This window comes from Ascaphus truei, chromosome 8, assembly GCF_040206685.1.
Source record: "Ascaphus truei isolate aAscTru1 chromosome 8, aAscTru1.hap1, whole genome shotgun sequence".
NCBI lineage: Eukaryota > Metazoa > Chordata > Amphibia > Anura > Ascaphidae > Ascaphus > Ascaphus truei.
In genome coordinates this window covers 52,772,254-52,792,031 of record NC_134490.1, presented here as the reverse complement: position 1 = coordinate 52,792,031, position 19,778 = coordinate 52,772,254, and the positions used below count along the sequence as shown (strand labels likewise).

General features: G+C 48.7%; 1 pseudogene; it reads right to left on the bottom strand.

The window, feature by feature from the left end:
- LOC142501720 (inactive pancreatic lipase-related protein 1-like) overlaps nucleotides 1-13,661 on the bottom strand; it is a 39,808-nt pseudogene extending 26,147 nt beyond the window's left edge.
- Between the last annotated feature and the right edge of the window lie 6,117 nt (nucleotides 13,662-19,778).

The window sequence follows — 19,778 nt, the reverse complement described above, 5'->3', positions numbered from 1 at the left end:
GTGAGCATCACAATCACGGATTGGATTTTGCTCCGAGACCACTGCTGAGCCTCATAATGGGGTGCCCCTATTTGATCATAGGTTACCCGAGTTGGAGGGTACCTAGCCCTTTGGCTCCTACGGAGTTGTTCTTCAGCAACTCCCTCTGGAGAGTAATAAGTACAGTCCTGAGGCTCAGCCTCTTCCCTTGAGGGGAGAAATGTCTCTGAACAGTCTCTGTTAGGCACAAAGCACGGGCTCTGTGGATCCAAAGGCTGGCCTGTTGGTGCCACCTTAGTAGGCATTGGCCTACGGGGCCCCTTACCCGTAGCTCCTCCGGGAGATGCCCCTTCGGTGGAATAGTCCCTTTGAGAGGGTCCCTCCATAGGGTCTTCAGGAGTTCCAGAGTGGGTCTCGTTATTTACAGTCTCTTGACCCACCTCTGATAGATCGGACTCACCGTTGAGCGGTGAGGCCTGTATTTCTTCTTCTTCGTCTCCCACTTGGGGGATAGGGAGAAGGTGATTATGATGCCAAACCTTTACCCGGCCGTCTGTGTCTTTGATGCGATAGACCGGGAGGCCGGGCATCTGTGACTCTACCTCATATACGCCATCTCTCCATCGGTCTGCCAGTTTATGTTTTCCGGGGACTCCCAGATTACGAAGTAACACAGCGTCCCCAGGACGTAACTCTCGATACTTGACTTTGTTGTCGTATCGTCTCTTATTGCCAGCATTCAGTTTAGCTGTAGACTTCTCAGCCTGTTGGTAAGCTCGCTGCAAACTGTCCTTTAGCCTTTGCACATACTTGAAATGGGTAGCATTGTGTATCCCATCCGTTGAGACTCGAAGACGCACATCCACGGGAAGTCTTGCCTCCCGCCCAAACATGAGGAAGTACGGGGAGAACCCAGTGGACTCATGGCGAGTACAGTTGTACGCGTGTACCAACGTTTCTACGTGACGACTCCATTCTGTTTTCTGCGTTCCCTTCAGAGTTCCAAGCATGTCCAGCAGGGTTCTGTTGAATCGTTCGGGCAATGCATCTCCTTCGGGGTGGTACGGCGTCGTCCGGGATTTGGCGACATTCAGCATTTTAAGTAATTCTCGGATTAGAGTACTCTCAAAATCTCGCCCTTGGTCAGAGTGGAGTCGGTTTGGAACACCGTAATGGACGAAGAACTTTTCCCATAGCACTTTCGCGACCGTGATAGCCTTCTGGTCTTTTGTGGGGAAGGCCTGGGCATATCGGGTGTAATGGTCCGTGATGACCAGCACGTTACCGATACCTCGGCTATCAGGTTCGATACATAAAAAGTCCATACACACCAAGTCCATTGGACCAGAACTCTTCAGATGGGCCATAGGAGCTGCTCTGGTAGGCAACGTCTTGCGTTGAACACACCGGACACAACGGCGGCAGTGATGTTCCACCGCTTCCCGCATCTTGGGCCAGAAGAACCGGTCTCGGACTAGCCCAAAAGTCTTCTCTACACCGAGATGCCCGTGTTCATCGTGTAGGGACTTCAACACCAGGTATTGTAAGTTCTTAGGTAGGACTAGTTGTCTCCTATCCGGGTGGTTGTGGTATTGCACCACCCGATAGAGCAAATCATTGTCGATTTCAAATTTGTCCCATTCTCGCATGAGCAAGGCCACCAAGTCATTGGGCGCACGTTTCAGAAGAGCTGAGTTCCTCTTTTCAACGGCGTGCCTGATGATACTAGCAACCGGATCTCGAATTTGGTAGTCTACCAGATCTTTCCACCGGAACACCTTGTCATGCGTGAGGTGCATCCCTTTTGGGTCGCAGTAGGCGGCGGGGACAGCCTGCGACTGGCATCCCAAGGAGTCGGCCACTCGTAACTCGGAGAAGGCCACTTGGTCATTAACTATGGCTGCAGTTTTACACATAGCCCGCACTCCGGGGCCGGGAAGTTCTTCCCATTCCTCGTCATCGGGGGTAGCGAGTAGTCCTGGCCTTCGGGAGAGGGCGTCCGCCCCAATATTCAATGGCCCCGGCTTATACTTCAAGGAGAAGCGGTAGTTACTGAGGGCGGCCTGCCATCTGTGGCCGTCTGCATCTAATTTGGCCGACGTATTGATGTACGTGAGGGGATTGTTATCCGTCCTTACCTCGAAGGTGACACCGTACAAGTAGTCGTGGAGCTTCTCGGTGATCGCCCACTTGAGAGCCAGAAACTCCAACTTGTGGACGGGGTATCTCTGCTCACTGGGTGTCAGACTGCGGCTGACGTAGGCTACAGGCCGAAGACCTTCGGGGTGCTTCTGATGCAGGACAGCACCCAGCCCATTGAGGCTGGCATCCACATGCAGGACATACGGTTGTTCTGGATCAGCATAGGCCAGCACTGGTGCTTCTGTCAGACTTTTCTTCAAGTTCAGGAAGGCCCGTTCACACTCAGGCGTCCACTTTTCGCCAAACGGTTGCCGGGCCGACGTGGCCTTTCTCCCAGTATCTTCAGGGTATATTTTTAGCAAATTGTTCAGGGGTTTAGCTCGACTAGAGTACCCCTCCACGAACCGACGGTAGTACCCGCAGAAACCGAGGAAGGACCGCAGTTCCGTGACATTATCGGGACGTGGCCAGTTCACCACAGCTTCTACCTTGGCTGGATCAGTAGCAATCCCCTGGGCAGACACGATGTGTCCCACGTAGGTCACCGAGGTGTGACAAAACCTACACTTATCGAGTGATAGCTTCAACCCTTCTTGACCAAGACGATCTATCACCTTCAGCAGCCTCTCCTCGTGTTCTTCTAAGGTCCTCCCGAAGACAATAATGTCATCCAGGTAAACCAGACACTCCCGGGGAATCATGTCTCCGATAGTCTTTTCCATCAGTCTTTGGAACGTAGCAGGCGCCCCACATATACCTTGGGGCATACGGGTGAATTGATAGAATCCCAGGGGGCAGACGAAAGCTGTTTTTTCCTGGTCTTCTGGTGTCATGGGCACCTGATAGTATCCTGATCGGAGATCAAGAACGCTAAACCAGTGACTCCCATTCAGCGCATTCAGGATCTCTTCAATGCGCGGAAGGTTGTACTGATCCGGAATCGTGCGATTGTTCAGAGTTCGGTAGTCGATACACAGTCGTACGGACCCGTTCTTTTTCCGCACCACCACTATGGGCGACGCGTAAGGTCCTCGTGATTCCGTCACAATCCCAGCGGTTTCCATGTCTTGTATGGCGTTCCTCACATCGTCCACATCCCGAGGGGCAAGGCGACGAGAACGTTCCCGGAATGGAGTGGCATCACTCATCCGAATGGTATGTTGGGCACTGCGGCTGCACCCCACATCCATCTCGCTCGTGGAGAACACATGTCGTCGTTGCAGCAACTGGGTGGTCAACCGCTCCTTCCACTCTGTGGACAGCGTCGACTCGCCGAAATTGAAGTCCAGATCGACTATCCGCTCCTGCGCGGTCGCCGCCTTCACCTGAGGCGTGGCTCCCACCCGGCTGACCGGATATATGCATCCCAACTTCTGGTCGACATCAAACTCCATCGGAAAGGGGGAGAGATTCTGCACATACACGTGGCTTCGAATAGGGATCTTAGCTGTCCATTCCCTTACTTCGGGTAGTACTCTATACCCTCGCTGAACCTCTTCTTCTTCAGGCTCACTCTCCAGTGAGAACAGTTGGTCGTTCTGGTCTCGGTCAGGATAACAACACCAGACGGCCATCTTTTGCACTCCCCCTGGTAATATGGTCGTCAGTCCTCGTTGACGATTGTAGAGGTCCCCATGACGCTCCAAGGCATACACCCGATGGCACTCCTCTCGTAAGACGGGGTCTAGGAGCGAATCGGCCAGCGGCAGCTCGTTGGTCTCTTTCAAGTAAGCTCGAATTATAGCTTGCACTATGTCCGCATTGGTTCCCAAGATGATGGGGTATTTACAATGGTCGTGGGGCTCCGGGCATACCATGGCCGCTACCTGCATAGGGTGCTTCTTGCCGGTGTTCAGTTGGAGTATGTCCAGCTGGACCCTTGCAATCCCATCGATGGGGTAGTCTTCATTACTCAATCCCCTAACCTTCATATGTTCGGCCGGCCTCAGCGGGCAGTGTTGAAGGTGCTGGTCATAGAACTTGCGATATATTATGGTCACTTGTGACCCGGTGTCCAATAGGGCCGAGGCGTATATCCCTTCTATTACCACGGGCACGATGGCCGCGGGGCCCACTTGACTGCAAGCTTCACCGGGGGAGACGTCCTCACTGGGGCCAGCGTCAGCCGGAGGATCCGTGGTTCCCTGAGGGGTGTTCACCTCAGGCCCGACGGTCTGGGCTCGGCATACCATCGATCGGGCTGTGCTTCTTCGGTCGGGAGGTTTTTCTTCCGGTTGGTCCTCCTTCTCCGGACAATAGTACGAGATGTGGCCCTTCTTCCCGCAGTTGTAGCAAGATACCTCACGGCGGTCCGGACGACTCTTATACGTGGATGAGGACCGCTCAGAACTACGACTTTCCCGAACAGACGACTTGGGGGTCGTTTCCTCCTCTGGTGTGGAAGGTTTCTTACTCTTTGGGGCCGAGGGGGCCACAGGGTCATTCTTGGGGGTAGTTTTGGATTTCTTTGATTCATGGAAATGGCGCTGCACTTCATGGTCTCTTATGTAGTCCATTAGTTCCCCGTACTTAGGGGATACTGCTGCGATCGGGGCGGCCCGCATCATTATAGCTATGTTGTGGTCAGGCAACGACCCCTTGAGTAGCTGTCTGAACCGGTATCGGTCTGCTTCGGCCGCGGAAATGATATGCTTGTCCAGGAGGGTGCCCAGGGACAGCTGTAGGTCACAAACGAAGGCAGATAAATCTTGTCCTTCACGTTGTCGGAGGGCTTTGAATTGAGCCAGTAGCTCATCTTCGTCGTCTTTTCTGGCAAAGGATTTAATTAGCATTTCCACTAGTTCCTGGGCAGTAACTTCTCCTTCCACGCTCCGGTGCGCTCGCACTAACCGAGCGGCGGGGCCTCGGAGGCACTCGACCAGTCTTTGTCTCTTGCTGGCTTCAGAACATGACCACTCCTCTATGATTTGAAGCGTATGGTCCCTCCATGCCTCGATCCCCTCTTCTCCCGTGGGCGTCGGCAGAATCCCAGAGAAGGCCTTGAGTTTCCGGTAGTTCTGTGCTTGCGTCGAAATGGTTACAGCTTCTGCTAGTTGGGAGACTATCGTGTTCACGTCAAGATTCCCACTAAGGGCCTGACTACGGCTCCCCGTTCCTATGCTAGGCATGGTTGGGGTCCCGCCAGACCGTTGATCAGGGTTGGGTGGGACGAGTGGGCTCCGTGCCCAGCTGGCGGTACCTCCTAATCCGCTTGGGGTGAAAGAGACCCTAGGGGGGTCCACTCGGTGAGGCGTACTGGTCACTCGTTGGCTCGGGTGTAATCCAGTACTAGTGGACGCTTCTTCAGGAGATTGAGAGTCAGCGTAGATCATGCGGCAGTCCTCTGCGGAGGGCTCGGGTAGGTTTAATACCTGGGGGGCCGTTTCTAAGCATATGTCACTCATGGTGTACAGGAGACAGGTGATCCCCTGGGCAGCAATATCCAGTTTATAGTCTATCACCCGGGCGGTGGCCAACCCCGGGCAACTTCTTACTTGTGTGCGCACTGTAGATAATTCTGTATCCATTGCTACCCCGGTCACTGCAACCGCACGTCTTGGGGATACTTGGTGCGCTAAGGCCCAGGCATGGACATCCTGCGGTGACGGCACGGACATGATAAAAATATGAATCGGGCAATTAAAAAAAAAATTGGAACAGGGCACCCCAGGACTCGATCTCAGCAGCGCCTCCAAATGTAACGCGTATTCCCCCACCCACTCGCAGATAATACTGTGGAAGTGTAGGAACATGCAAAGTTACTCAGGTGTGGTGCATTACCTGTTGGCTCACAGGAGGGCTGAGCTTCCGCCTTGGGGAACCTGGGGTACATACATCTCTAGGTGCAACGCCTCCACCTGGGAGGGATCCCAACGGAGTGGGAGGAGGCCCTCACAGGAAACAACCACACAAAGCGAATGAAGGTAAAACAGGACTGACTTTACTGTATAACCACATATATCAACACACATCAACATGCGCCACGGCGGGCGCTAACCTCACTGGGTGTCACGGCGGACACTAACCACACTAGGCGTCACGGCGGACGCTACCACCTCTAGGCGTCACGGCGGACGCTACCACCTCTAGGCGTCACGGCGGACGCTCCCACCTATAGGCGTCACGGCGGACGCTACCACCCACAATGTGACCCCACCCTATGTCCAGTAACCCCCACCCAAATGTCTCGTACTCCCAGAGTCAAATACCACTGTGCATATGTGTGTGTGACTGCGCAGCCACTATGTTTGGTGATAGGCCTGGTTGGTGCACGTGAGTTGCCGGTTACCTGCCCGGGCTCCAGCCACGGGTACCGCGATATCAATCCGCACGATCCGACGTCGTCCTCCACACCGCGTGGGTTGAAAGTCCAGCGCGAACAATGTCTCTCCTGGTGTTAGAGTCTTTGGTGGTGTTCTGAGCCCAGAACCCACCTCGCAGGGCCGCACGGCTTCCGCTCTGTGTCCCTGACTACTTGATCAAATAATGGGGCAGTGTCCCTATCTAGGGCCTGTCCCTAAGCTCCACAAGCTATTAGGTGACTCAGGACCTAACTGGGACCTTGGGGGCTGCTGGCCTATGCAGAGGGTCACTGACCCCTGCACCCACCTCTTACCCCTAGCTGGTCCGGATCCTGAGTGCGTGCGTAGCTGCAAAACCCCGCGAAATGTATCTAACTGGGAGCAGGGGAATCCGGCCTTCTGATTGGCTCCCTGGCGTCAGGTGTCTCTGCCCCTAAGCACCCTGGGGGCTGGCAGCCTATTCTCGCGCATGCGCGAGCTATCTGGGGCCTCCCGCGCTAGCAGCCTCCTGCGCATGCGCGAGCTCACTGTCATGGCGGCGTCCTGCTCTGCTAGCCGCCGGGCCGGTGGCAACGCGATCGCGGCCTTAGCGACGGCCCGATCGCGTCCCCGGCAACCGGCCTGCTCGCCGCTCGCGTCCCCGGCAACCGCCCGACCGCTTCCCTAGCAACCGGCCGCAACCACGCGCGCAACGGGGAAGGAGGGGTGAGTGCGCGAGGGGGACAAAGGAGGGGGCGAGTGCGCGAGGGGGACATAGCTACACTTAGTATATAACTATTATAAAAATATATGTTTACACACTGGTATCTTTTTGTTTTAGTCCATGTTGCCTTTTCCCTTTCTGTTTTCTGAAACGCTTATTATTCAATGCAGAGAAAATACTGTTTGCAACAGGTGCTAACCTGTATAAAAATAGCCATTACCCTATATACTGTATGTCAAAAAGCAACCAGAATATTGGAAGGCCAGTTATTTTCATCTGTAGCACTAATGTTTGAGGTTTGGATGATAAGTAATACCATGTGTGGACCTTCATCACAAGAACATTTTGTATAATGTGTGGCAGCCCTCCATACTACTCCCTGAGATACAGTATATGAATGGGATGGCAATAAGAAGATTCATTGCAAAACTAATCCTGTTGAGGAAAACTCCACAGGTTTTTTCAATATAAATAGACAGGTAACTGTATTGTGGATGGATTGAACGTTTCGGTCCAAACGTAGAGTATTGTCAAGAGGTCAAAGGTTTGCGTTTGGACACAGGGTGTAACCGCACACTCGAGGCATTATTCAACTTGAGATGTGAGTGCTCCTACCTCAGTTTGTAATAATAAGACTCGTGCCACTTCTTTTTCTCGTCCACGAAGATATCCTCAGGACATGTAAAAATAAACACACAGAGAAATCATAGTGTATACCGCTGACTCACTAAAATGACTAACAAAACAAACAATAACCAGAAACAACACTAAACATATAACAAAACTAGACTGAACACTGGACTAACAAACATACATTACATATAAATGCTAGTAAACTGCTGATAAAGTTAAATAAAATATATGAAAAAGAAAGACAATCCGAGGTTTGGATCGCAGAGATAGTGTTGCGCTGATGCTCATCAGTGTGGGAAAAATTAGAGCCCTACTTACAACAAGAAAGGTAAATTCAGGCACATCTGATATGAAGATATCCAAGGAGACCGTCTGTCCACTCTAGGGTGACTCCCACAGCTGTCTAGCTAAATGAGAGAATATATGGAGCAGGAAAATCTGATATGAAGTCCACATGGGGGGAGAGGGGACTCTTGGAAACCCGCGTGTGCTCCTCTGTGGGACGCCTGAGCTGAGTGTGTATCTGTAGATCATCCGGCGCCGTCTAATCACTCAGAATGAGTGTATGAGGCTGCTGCTAACGTGGCTGCCTTGCTTGGACTGAATGAGCCGGATGCGTGCACGCCTCTCTGGATCAGCTGATGAGAGGAGTTAATAGACATTGGCCAATTTGGTTCAGGATACCACCCTAACACAAATCATTCCACTGAAACCCTCTATTATTTTCAAAAGGGCTGCCAATATAAAATCGAAATTGACACCAAGTTGCCCCTTGGGAATCACAAAAACTACTCTAGAGAGCATCACAGAAGATTTTTTTTACTTGTGTCATGTACGGTGTTCTCATATCGTACAAATAAGAGCACATTCGTGTCCAATTTGACATCAAAAAGATATCATACCGTATAAAATCATACATCAATTGTCATAATCTATTCGTCATATACATTTTACTGTGCACGTGCGGCCTACATTATGTGGGGAGGACGGGTAGATCATTTTCAGATGAGAATTTATGAACACGGGAACAATATTAGGAAGGGACTCACTGCACACAGTTTCACATCATGTCTTGAAACACCATAGCCCAAATCCTAAAGGTTTGGTGAGTCAGGCAATTGAGACTGCTCAACGGAATTGGAGAGGAGGAAAAAAGTTAAATCAGATCAGAGGGCGAGAAGCCTACTTAATCTATGAATTAACGACTCTCCCCTAATGGATTAAACATTGACTTTGATCTGGGAGCATTCCTTGTGTGAACAAGGGCCCAGATAAAAGGGTTAGAAGTATGCCTCCTCTCCATGTCCTATTTCCATTTATTATTGTTATTATTAATAATAATTTATGGTTATTACTATTCCTTCATTTATCTTATTCTATATTCATATCTCTATGCTATTGACTGAATGCACAGATAGGAGCATATACATTTGTGTGAAAAAGAAAGTACACCCTCTTTGAATTCCATATCAGGACATACAGTAATAACAATCACTGCTGTTCCTTAGCAGGTCTTAAAATTAGGTAAATAAAACCTCAGATGAACAACAACACATGACATATTACACCGTGTCATGATTAATTTAACAAAAATAAAGCCAAAAAAGTGCTCTGAGCGACAGATGGGCGTGGCTATGACGCGCACAGGTAGGCGTGGCCATGAGGTCACACCCTGATTGGGGACCCTGAAGGGAGAAATAGCGGTGGAACCGGTAAACATCTCAAAAAGACTTATTTAAGAAAAAGTCTAGCTTCACAGTACATATTAGCGCAGTGACGGATTATCCCTGCAATTCCTGGTTACTATTCCTAAATAAGACATTGCCTGAAGCCGGAACCAGTCCCAGGTCTCCTTGCTACTCAAAACTCTGCATAAAGTTAATATTTGCTTTGGGAATACGGGTTTTTTTTCTGTGCTTGGAGCAAGCATAAAAAAAATGCAGAGTAATCCCTTTAGCCCCAGGAGTTGAGGGAATGAAACACGGTAACAATCCTATAAAACTATTCACCCCTGGACCACCTCATTGTAAAGGTTTCCAGTCCTGCATTTTTCAAACGAAAATTTATTTTCTCCTTTTGACATATAAAAGTATATTTCAAATATTATAAAAGATGGCTAAATGAAGCAAATTATATTTGCTGCTAGGAGGAGTGATAGCTATCGACCGTTTGAATTTTTTAATGCAGTCTTCTAAAATGAAAGAGAGAAACAAAGCTGTTAAATAGTAGTGTGTTGTACACACACACACACACACACACACACACACACACACACACACACACACACACACACACACACACACACACACACACGTTGTACTCATATACATAATATACATATACCCTGATTATACCCTGATTTGGCAATAGAGTTTGATGTCAAGCTGCAGCAGCGCGAAAAGACTCTATTCAGAGTCTTTCCCCCGAGCTGCCGGCTCAACGCTCACTGCCGTGCGCATGCGCGGCCGCACTATATAAAGTCAGGCTTTAACACAGCCAATTATAAGTGCCACGCGTGCACGGTGGAGCAAGCGCAGGCACTATATTACGGGCCTTATTTAGGTTATTTATGTTTTATGTAGTAATGCTGTATTTTCTTTTTTGTGTTACTTTAACACTATGCCACATAGAGAGATGGAGAGATGTACTGTATCAGTAATCTCATTCCCACATAGCAATTTGTAACTATCCATGGCCAATGGGTGGTTTGCACAGGCGTCCCACAGAGGAGCACACGTGAGTTTCCTAAAATTAAAGAGAAAAAAAAAAGCTGTTAAGTAGTAGTGTGTTGTGTACACACACACACACACACACACACACACACACACACACACACACACACACACACACACACACGTTGTACTCATACACATAATATACATATACCCTGATTGGGCAAAAGAGTTTCATGTCAAGCAGCAGCAGCACGAAAATACTCTATTCAGAGTATTTTCCCCGATCTGCCGGCTCAACGCTCACTGCCGTGCACGCGTGTCCGAACTATATAAAGTCAGGCTTTAACACAGCCAATTATGTACTGTAGTAATGCTGTGTTTGCTTTATTGTGTCACTGTAACACTATGCCACATAGAGAGATGAATCAGTAATCTCATTCCCACATAGTCATTTTTAAGTATCCATGGCCAATGGGTGGTTCGCACACGCATCCCACAGAGGAGCACACGTGAGTTTCCTGCAGCCCCTCCCCTCCCCCCAAGTGGACTTCATATCAGATGTGCCTGAATTTACCTTACTTGTTGTAAGTAGGGCTCTCATTTTTTCCACACTTAAGAGCATCAGCACAACACTCTCACTGCGATCCAGACCTCGGATTGTCTTTCTTTTTCATATATATGATAAAATGTTATTTTACTTTATCAGCAGTTCACTATGTAATGTATGTGTGTTAGTCCAGTGTTCAGTCTAGTTTTGTTATGTTTAGTGTTGTTTCTGGTTATTGTTTGTTATGTTAGTCATTTTAGAGAGTCAGCGGTATACACTATGATTTCTCTGTGTGTTTATTTTTACATGTCCCGAGGATATCTTTGTGGACATCTGAGGCATATCTGGTATTTTGTAAAAGTAATTTGTTGTTTGTATTTATGTTAACCTGATCTGTATCACTCAGATATTCCTTTAGGCAGCCTTGTACATACATATATGTGTATTATTCCATTTGGATTACAGCTGTGAATTTTACTGTGTTTATTATTAGCACTCCTTGTACATCGCAACCTAATCACCAGTCACCTAGAGCAGCGGTGCACAAACTGGGGGGCACGCCCCCAGGGAGGCAGGAGATTTTTCGGGGGGGGGGGAGGGGCGCGGGCGGTTGCAGAGGCCACGCTCTCTTCCCCAATGCAATTAAATGCCAGGGGATCGCGGGAGTCCTCTGCAACACCATACTTAGCGAGGTTCAGGCGCTCTGTGACGCATCACGATCGCAACGCGGCGTCAAATGATGCCGCAGGGCCATGTGACGTGACATCACATGTGTCAAATGATGCCATGCCCCGCAGCATAATTTGATGCAGGTCTAGTAGGGAGTGAGGGGGCGCCAGCGTCAGGCAGGGAAGACAGTGGGGCGCAGTAGCAAAAGTTTGCGCTCCCCTGACCTAGAGCATTAGTGCTATAGCACTATTCTTTATTGCACAACGCATTTATATGAATTACAATACTTCCTTCTTGCTGACCCTCTCTCTTACTGATTGACAAAAAGCTAAGGTTTAAAGAATTGGGAATAGCAACCTGGTTCTGTCCCTTGCAAGAATTAAATAAGGCTGGATTTAGATATGACACTATTATGAGCATTGTCCACCAGGCTCCGTTAAATCAGGCCATATAACACATTATCTATAACAAGAAGGTTAATGCGTATTCTCAAAGATAATAGAATGCAAAATCAACAGCTGTTCTACATCTCATTAGCAGAAGCTTAAGATATCATTATTGTGACATAACTTTGCCTTATATTCCAATAACATGACGTTAACTATGTCTTCATGTATCTGCGATCCAGAGATGGGAATTAACATTGTAAATAATGCTATATTAGTCAATTTTTGCTTAACTGTAGCGTTACACCAATCCAGAGCCTGCAAAAGCCCTAATTCATTTGAATGCGAGTAAGAGCAAGTTTGAGTATTAACGTTAAGAACCTATGTTAACCTTAGCAGACGTATGTGGATATGCAATATCAGGCTAACACTTCATTTGCATGTCATTAACAACTGCCATTATAGTTAACGCTATGATTTGTATGGACAAGAACATGAGTTAATGTTACACTATTGGCCTTTGACGATACCCAGTTAGTCTCAACGTGATGGTAAGTTACGTTAATGTAACATTAAGTCAGTTGGAGCTTTCTGGATCTGAGTCTCGGAAGGCTGAATAACCAAGGCATGCAGCATATATTTCTATGTCTCCTCTACATGCGAGGACAATCCAAACTCGAGCTCCAGCTGGCTCTTTGCATGCAAGAGATGATTTCGAATAAGGGTTGCTCAGGAATAGGGATCCTATCCTCCAAAGAGCATGGTGTTGAAAGTTGATTACACATCGTCTTGGTGTTACTTGGAAGATACAGTCGTCTGAGTGTAGCGTAAAGAACACTTGGCATACAATTAGATTGTAAGCTCTTCGGAGCAGGGACTCCTCTTCTACAATTTTACTTTTATGTCTGAAGCACTTATTCCCATGATCTGTTATTTGTATTATTTGTTATTTATATGATTGTCACATGTATTACTGCTGTGAAGCGCTATGTACATTAATGGCGCTATATAAATAAAGACATACATACATACAAACATACTTTACTCATCTGAGTTATTTCTCTCCTAACCTCTACTAACCTCAGTGGACAGCAGGCATGTAGAGGGCAAACTTTTGCACCGCTGAGAACTGAACCTCTTTCCCACCGTTGATATAGATCAGTGATTTCCAACCTTTTTTGTTTGGGGGAACCCTTGAAGTATTTCGAAAAATCTTGGGGAACCCCTATCTGGCTGACACATAATATGTTCGATAGGGGTCAGTCACAAAACGTCACACCTCACAAGCCACCTCTATTTCCCACAATCTACCCATGTATTTCTCTCCCATCTGTCTCACTAACTCTCCCCCCCTCCCCGCCTTGCATGTATTTATCCCTTGCGTCTCACTCTTACTCCCTCACTCACTCCCTCCCGCCCCCCTTCTCTCACTCACCCCTACCTTCCATCAATTACCCCACTCTCATTCAATCCACCATACAAAATACATACCAAAAAAACTCACCACCAGGGGGGATAGGGGGCGGTCTGTGGTCCATAGGAGGAACCCCTGAGACTGCTTGAAGGAGCCCCAGGGTTCCAAGGAACCCTGGTTGGGAATCACTGATATAGATGCATGTAACAGTAGAAAAGTATCACAGTCACAACTATGAGCAGCATAAGCAGTAACCTGATTTAGTTACTGTAGCGTTGCAAAAACAAACAGCAATTAAAAAACAATATAAACGTTTATTTTCTCTTGACATTGGGAAACAGTGCAAATAGCAGTCAGGAGATGGGACAGACCTGTGTATTCAGTTGAACAAACACGATTATTTGCACACTGCAAAAAACATAATTATATGAAAGTCAGATGTCCTATCCAATTATTTTTCTTATGAAACCAGTGTAGAATGTCTATTATATAACTGATTATATATATATATATATATATAGATATATATATATATATATATATATATATATATATATATATATATAGCAGAATAAATGAGTTCTTCAGTATTAGGTGATACCTTTTTTATTGGACTAACAATTTATGTCATAGGACAAGCTATTATTCTTCACTATCGCAACTGGACTAACACTGCTATTTTCTGCTTTATATATATATATATATATATATATACACACACACACGCACACAGTATTGCACTGCAGTTTCTGCTTTCTGAATCTCAGGGATTATTTTCCCAATATCATAAAAGGCATGAACTTGATTTTCCCACTTTTGATTACGTGTGACCCTCATCATTTTCCTTTCAAATTACTACAACCTTGTGCTGTGTTCCTTAACTTATATATTTTCTCCTTTACAACAACCTTGTTGTTACCAAATTGACTATTCGTGACAGGCCGACGACTTCCTACCACTACTTCAAAGCACATCTCATGCTTCTCTCGTCACTTTTTTCTGTTATACACTCACTGACTGGCTCATTTAAAGTTGTTATTTTGGAAAATTAAAACTCGGAACATTAAACTCACATACTTTTTATTTGAATTATGTAACCCCTCTTATTTCCCTGTATGTGTCAGGGAAGGGTCCTGAGTCCACCCTCCCGTAGTACACCATAGTCAGGCCCACCAGACGAGATGTGTGTGTGTGTGTGTGTGTATATATATATATATATATATATATATATATATATATATATATATATATATATATATATATATATATATATATATGTCAAATAGAACAGTTGACACTCCCGTAGGCACAGGTAGGTTGCAGGTGCATGTCCCATAAAAATAATACTGTATATACGATACCGTTCCGAAGTCCGGCAATCAAGAGACAGCACTCTAAAGGTAGTTCTTCAACTCAAGTTTATTAGTGAGACAAATGTTACATCAAGACCTGGTGTCTCTTGATTGCCGGACTTCGGAACGGTATCGTATATATATACTAGCTGATATACCCGGCATTGCCCGGGATGTAATTTTGGGGGGGCGGACGACAGGGTTGGGCTTCCCCCCCCTTGACAGCTAGGTAGGTGACTCAGTTGACTGAGTGTGTGGGTGGATGGGTGACTGAGGGGGTGGGTCGGTGACTGAAAGGGTGGGTGAGTTTGGGTCGGTTTGACTTTGCGTCGCTTTGACTTTGGGTCGCTGGGTGGGTGGGTGACTTTGGGTTGCTGGGTGTGTGGGTGACTTTTTTGGGTGGGTGACTTTGGGTGGGTGGGTGACTTTGGGTCGCTGGGTGGGTGGGTGACTTTGGGTCGGTGGGTGGGTGACTTTGGGTCGGTGGATGGGTGGGTGACTGAGTGGATTGGTGACTGGGGGAAAGTGGGTGACTGGGGGAAAGTGGGTGACTGGGGGAAAGTGGGTGACTGGGGGAAAGTGGGTGACTGGGGGAAAGAGGGTGAGTGAGTGAGTGAAAGTGGGTGTGTGAGTGACTGGGTGGGTGTGTGGGTGACTGGGTGGGTGACTTTTACTGGGTGACAGTGGGTGGGTGGGAGATGGTGGGTAACTGGGTGACAGTGGGTGGGTGGGAGACGGTGGGTAACTGGGTGACAGTGCGTGGGTGGGAGACGGTGGGTGACTTACCTTGACCGGGTGGTGTTTCCTGGCAGCAGACGGTTCCCCTCCTGGCACGGATATCCCTGTGGCATCAGGCTGGGGCAGGAGGTGGGTTCGGAAGCTGGCGGGGGGGGCAAGAGTGGCAGGCTGGGGCAGGAGACCCGCACCACGTGAGTGCAGGAGGACCGGGCCGCGCTTCCCCTCCGTCCGGGAGCGCACATGATAGTGAGTGCAGGAGGGCCGGGCCGTGCTTCCCCTCGTCCGGGAGCGCACGTGATAGTGCGGCTGGGGATGTTCCCCCGCTGTGTCCCGGGCGCATGCTCGCTCGCTCCGCTCGCCCGCTGACTGTAGCGGCGCCGGGGGGGGGGGGTGGAGGGAAAGTGAGTGAAGGGGGGTGGGGGGAGGTGAAGGGGGGTGACGGGAGGTGAAGGCCGTTCACTCACCCGTCCGGCCGCTCACTCACCCGTCCGGCCGCTCCCTCACCAGTCCGGCAGCTCTCTCACCCGTCCGGCAACTCCCACACCCGTCCGGCAACTCCCACACCCGTCCGGCAGCTCCCACGTGGATCTGAGGCGGGAGGCAGTGTGTTGTGGCCGCTCCCCTGCTGTGTCCCGGGCGCTCGCTCCGCTCCCCCGCTGACTGTAGCGGCACCGGGGGGGGGGGGGGGTGGTGGAGGGGAAGTGAGTGAGGGGAGGTGAAGGAGGGTAAGGGGAGGTGAAGGCCGCTCCCTCACCCGTCTGGCCACTCCCTCACCCGTCCGGCCGCTCCCTCACCCGTCCGGCAGCTCCCTCACCCATCCGGCAGCTCCCTGACCCGTCCGGCAGCTCCCTCACCCATCCGGCAGCTCCCTCACCCATCCGGCAGCTCCCACACCCGTCCGGCAGCTCCCACACCCGTCCGGCAGCTCCCACACCCGTCCGGCAGCTCCCACGTGGATCTGAGGTGGGAGGTAGCGTGTTGTGGCTGCTCCCCCGCTGACTGTAGCGGCGACGGGGGGGGGGGGGGTGAAAGCACGGGAAACAGGGAGAGGCGGAGGAAGAGGCGGAGCCTCCGGGACCGGCAGGTAAGAGAGCGGGAGATGTGCTGCTAACACTGTGAGCCCCGCTAATGTATGTAACACCCCCCCTCCCTAGAGTGTGTGTGTGTGTCCCCGTGTCCGTGTCCGTGTCCGTCACCGTCTCCCTTTGGCCCGTCACTCCGCCTCAGGCCAATGAGAGGTGTGCGGGGGCGGGCGGGCCAAGGGACCAATGAGATTTCCCCTAGGGACACGGACATCCAGACAGGCATACAGTGCTTTCACTAATATAGTATAAGATATATATATTTGTTTTTTAACTGGTGCTTTCTGGTCAGGGTGACCCTTAGTCTCATGGCCTCTACTCTTAGGGAAACACATATTACAAAGTACAGTAAATGATGACGCTGCGCTCTTGTCTTTATATAGTCCCAGTGTCCAATGTAGAAACCAAATAGGCAAATGTTAATGCCGGCACAGTGTTGGAGCTTTTATCTTAAAGCTGCAGTTCAAGAAATATCCAACGTGTGTTTTTTTTAAGAAATCAGTCCTGTACTATGAGAAAATACGTGTAGCATTAAAAAATGTATTATAATGTAACAAGCATTTTTGTTTCTATAGCAACCATTTACAAAGTCACATCCCCTTCCTCTTCAGAAACAGGCTCTGGCACACCACTTTTTGAGCCCTGCCCTCTCTAACAGTCCACCAATTATATCTAGTGCCTGCCTGGTCACATGATCTTCCTCACAGAACTTTTCCTGTCAATCCAGCAGAAGAGGACCCAAGATGCATTTAGTGAATCCCCAAGCTGAATCTTCGCCGATCGATCACAGGAGAATGGATCGATCGGCAACTTAGCTAATCACTTGTCAGTGTGCAGCTTGAGCTGCCTCTTTAACATGGAGTATAGTCGCCTGTTTAGAATGGAATATTTGTGAAATATTTGTGTACAAAGGATACTCAAAATGGTGGAAACTGGTCTCCCGGCTGTCTGTTATCCAGCCACGTCTTAGCTTAGCGAGTATCTGCTCTGCAGCCTGTGAGGTGACTTTTTCCCTCATCTCTCTCATGGGAGCTTAAGATGGTGCTGGCTGTCTCTATCTCAAGCTGTCAGAATGTCACAAGCTGTTTCTGCGTGCATCTTTCAGGCTGACCGCTGTGTGTGTCTCACACTGTCACTAGCTGTCTCTCTGTGTCTCTCAGACTGTCACTAATTGTGTCTCTGTGTCTCCCAGAGTGTCACCAGCTGTCTCTCTGTGTCTCTCAAATTGTCTTTCTGTGTGCATCTCTCATTCTGTCACTGTCTCTCTCAAACTCTCAGTTACTCTCAAGACTCTATACATTATTTTTCTTATCCAATCCCATATCTGCTGTCCTATGTTGCCAGGCAGATTAGGAACAGTGTCTCTTATTCCTTATCGCACCATGTGATACTGTAGGAGGTGGAGCATATTAATTCTATATTGTCCAAAGTATACATGTATTGATAGCAGGGGCTACAATTACATCTTCCTGAGAAAATAATATAGCAGCCATGATTCCATTAACCCATGGCACCCTCTAATTGACTGTATCCCCACATCTAATTAAACATGTTGCTGCCTCTCTTTGTTTTTATGAAGAAAAAGTCTCTGATGGTAAAATGGTGTTAGCGTTTTGCAAATGTCCTAAATGTTGCTTAGTTCGTTTTTTTGCTGTTCTTTCTAAAAAAAATAATAATAATAATTTGCAAAACGTCTACAGTGCAAAAGCATGAATTTAGCTAATTTGGGCAGGTTGCAACAATTGCATACATCAAGAGTTATGTGACCTGAATGTAGGTTCATATACCCTGCATATTATTTATTTATAAAATGTGTTGCCTGGAAGTAATACATTGAGAGTTACCTCTCGTTTTCTAGTATGTCCTGGGCATAGAGTTAAGATGACAAATAATACCTTGTTACAAATTGTTACATAAGTGAACAGGGTATACATTATATTCAAGACATTGCATGCACAGTAAGGCCTCGGGCATGGTCCGCGCTTACGCGCTGAGGCGCGCTTGAGCCCCTACAGCCGCAATGAGAGCGGCTTTAGTAGGGGCTCGCCTACGCTTCCGCAAGCGCACGTAAGCATAGGTCTTAGGTAATTTTTTAAATCACGCGCTTGCCGGAGCGCAGGGCCCGTCACGTGAGCGGTTCGCCCAATGAGGGCGAACCAGCTCCGTGACGTCACTGGCCCGCCCCCGATACGCCCCCTGACGGCACGCTGTCTAAGGCCAGGGAAATCACCCGCTTTCCCTGAGTATCAACGCGCCTCAGCACGCCTGCCGGAACCCTGGATGAGGCCTAAGGCTGCGTCTATACTTACTCAGACGGAGTGGAACGGAGCGGAGGCGCGCGCACGCTGCGCGATCACATCTATTGTCCTCTTTGAGGATGCCTATAGATGGCGCCAGCGCGCACATCAGACAGAGCTCACAACGGCGCGAAATTCAAGAAGACAGAGACAAGTGATTTTTTGAGCGATGGCATCGGGATGTGAGGTAGGAAAGTGACGTCCCCGCCGTAACGTCATTGACACGCCTCCAAATTTTCATTGCCACGCCCCCAAATCGCGCCCGCTGCTTACCCTGCAAAGCCATGAAAAAGCTCAGGCTTTAGCAAGAGTATTGCAGCGTGTGCGCGCCTCCCCTCCGTTCCGCTCCGTCTGCCTGAGTATAGACGTAGCCTTAGAGATAATATATATCATAGGCGTATGTAACAGTTACAAACCAGATAAGAATGTGAGACAGCTTTAGTTTTGAAAGAACTTAGAGACTGGTGGCAGCTGTGTGAGTCTCCGGTAGGTTGTTCCAGTTTTGGGGTGCACGGTAAGAGGAGAATGAGCGGCCGGATACTTTGCTAAACCTGGGGACCATGAACAGTCTTTTGGAGTCAGATCTCAGATGATAAGTGCTGCATGTGATAGGGGTGAGGAGCTTGTTCAGATAGACGGGCAGCTTGCACAGAAAGTATTTGAAGGCAAGACAGGAAAGGTGAAGTTTGCGCCTAGACTCAGGTGATGACCAAACTAGTTCTTTGAGCATTTCGCAGTCATGTGTGTTGTAGTTGACTTTTTATTCTAGCAAAGATTGACTTGGCAAATGTTGCCTGATTCACAAACTTCAGCAAAAAATGTGCTTATCTCTAATAGGTACTAGGTACTTTATCACATGA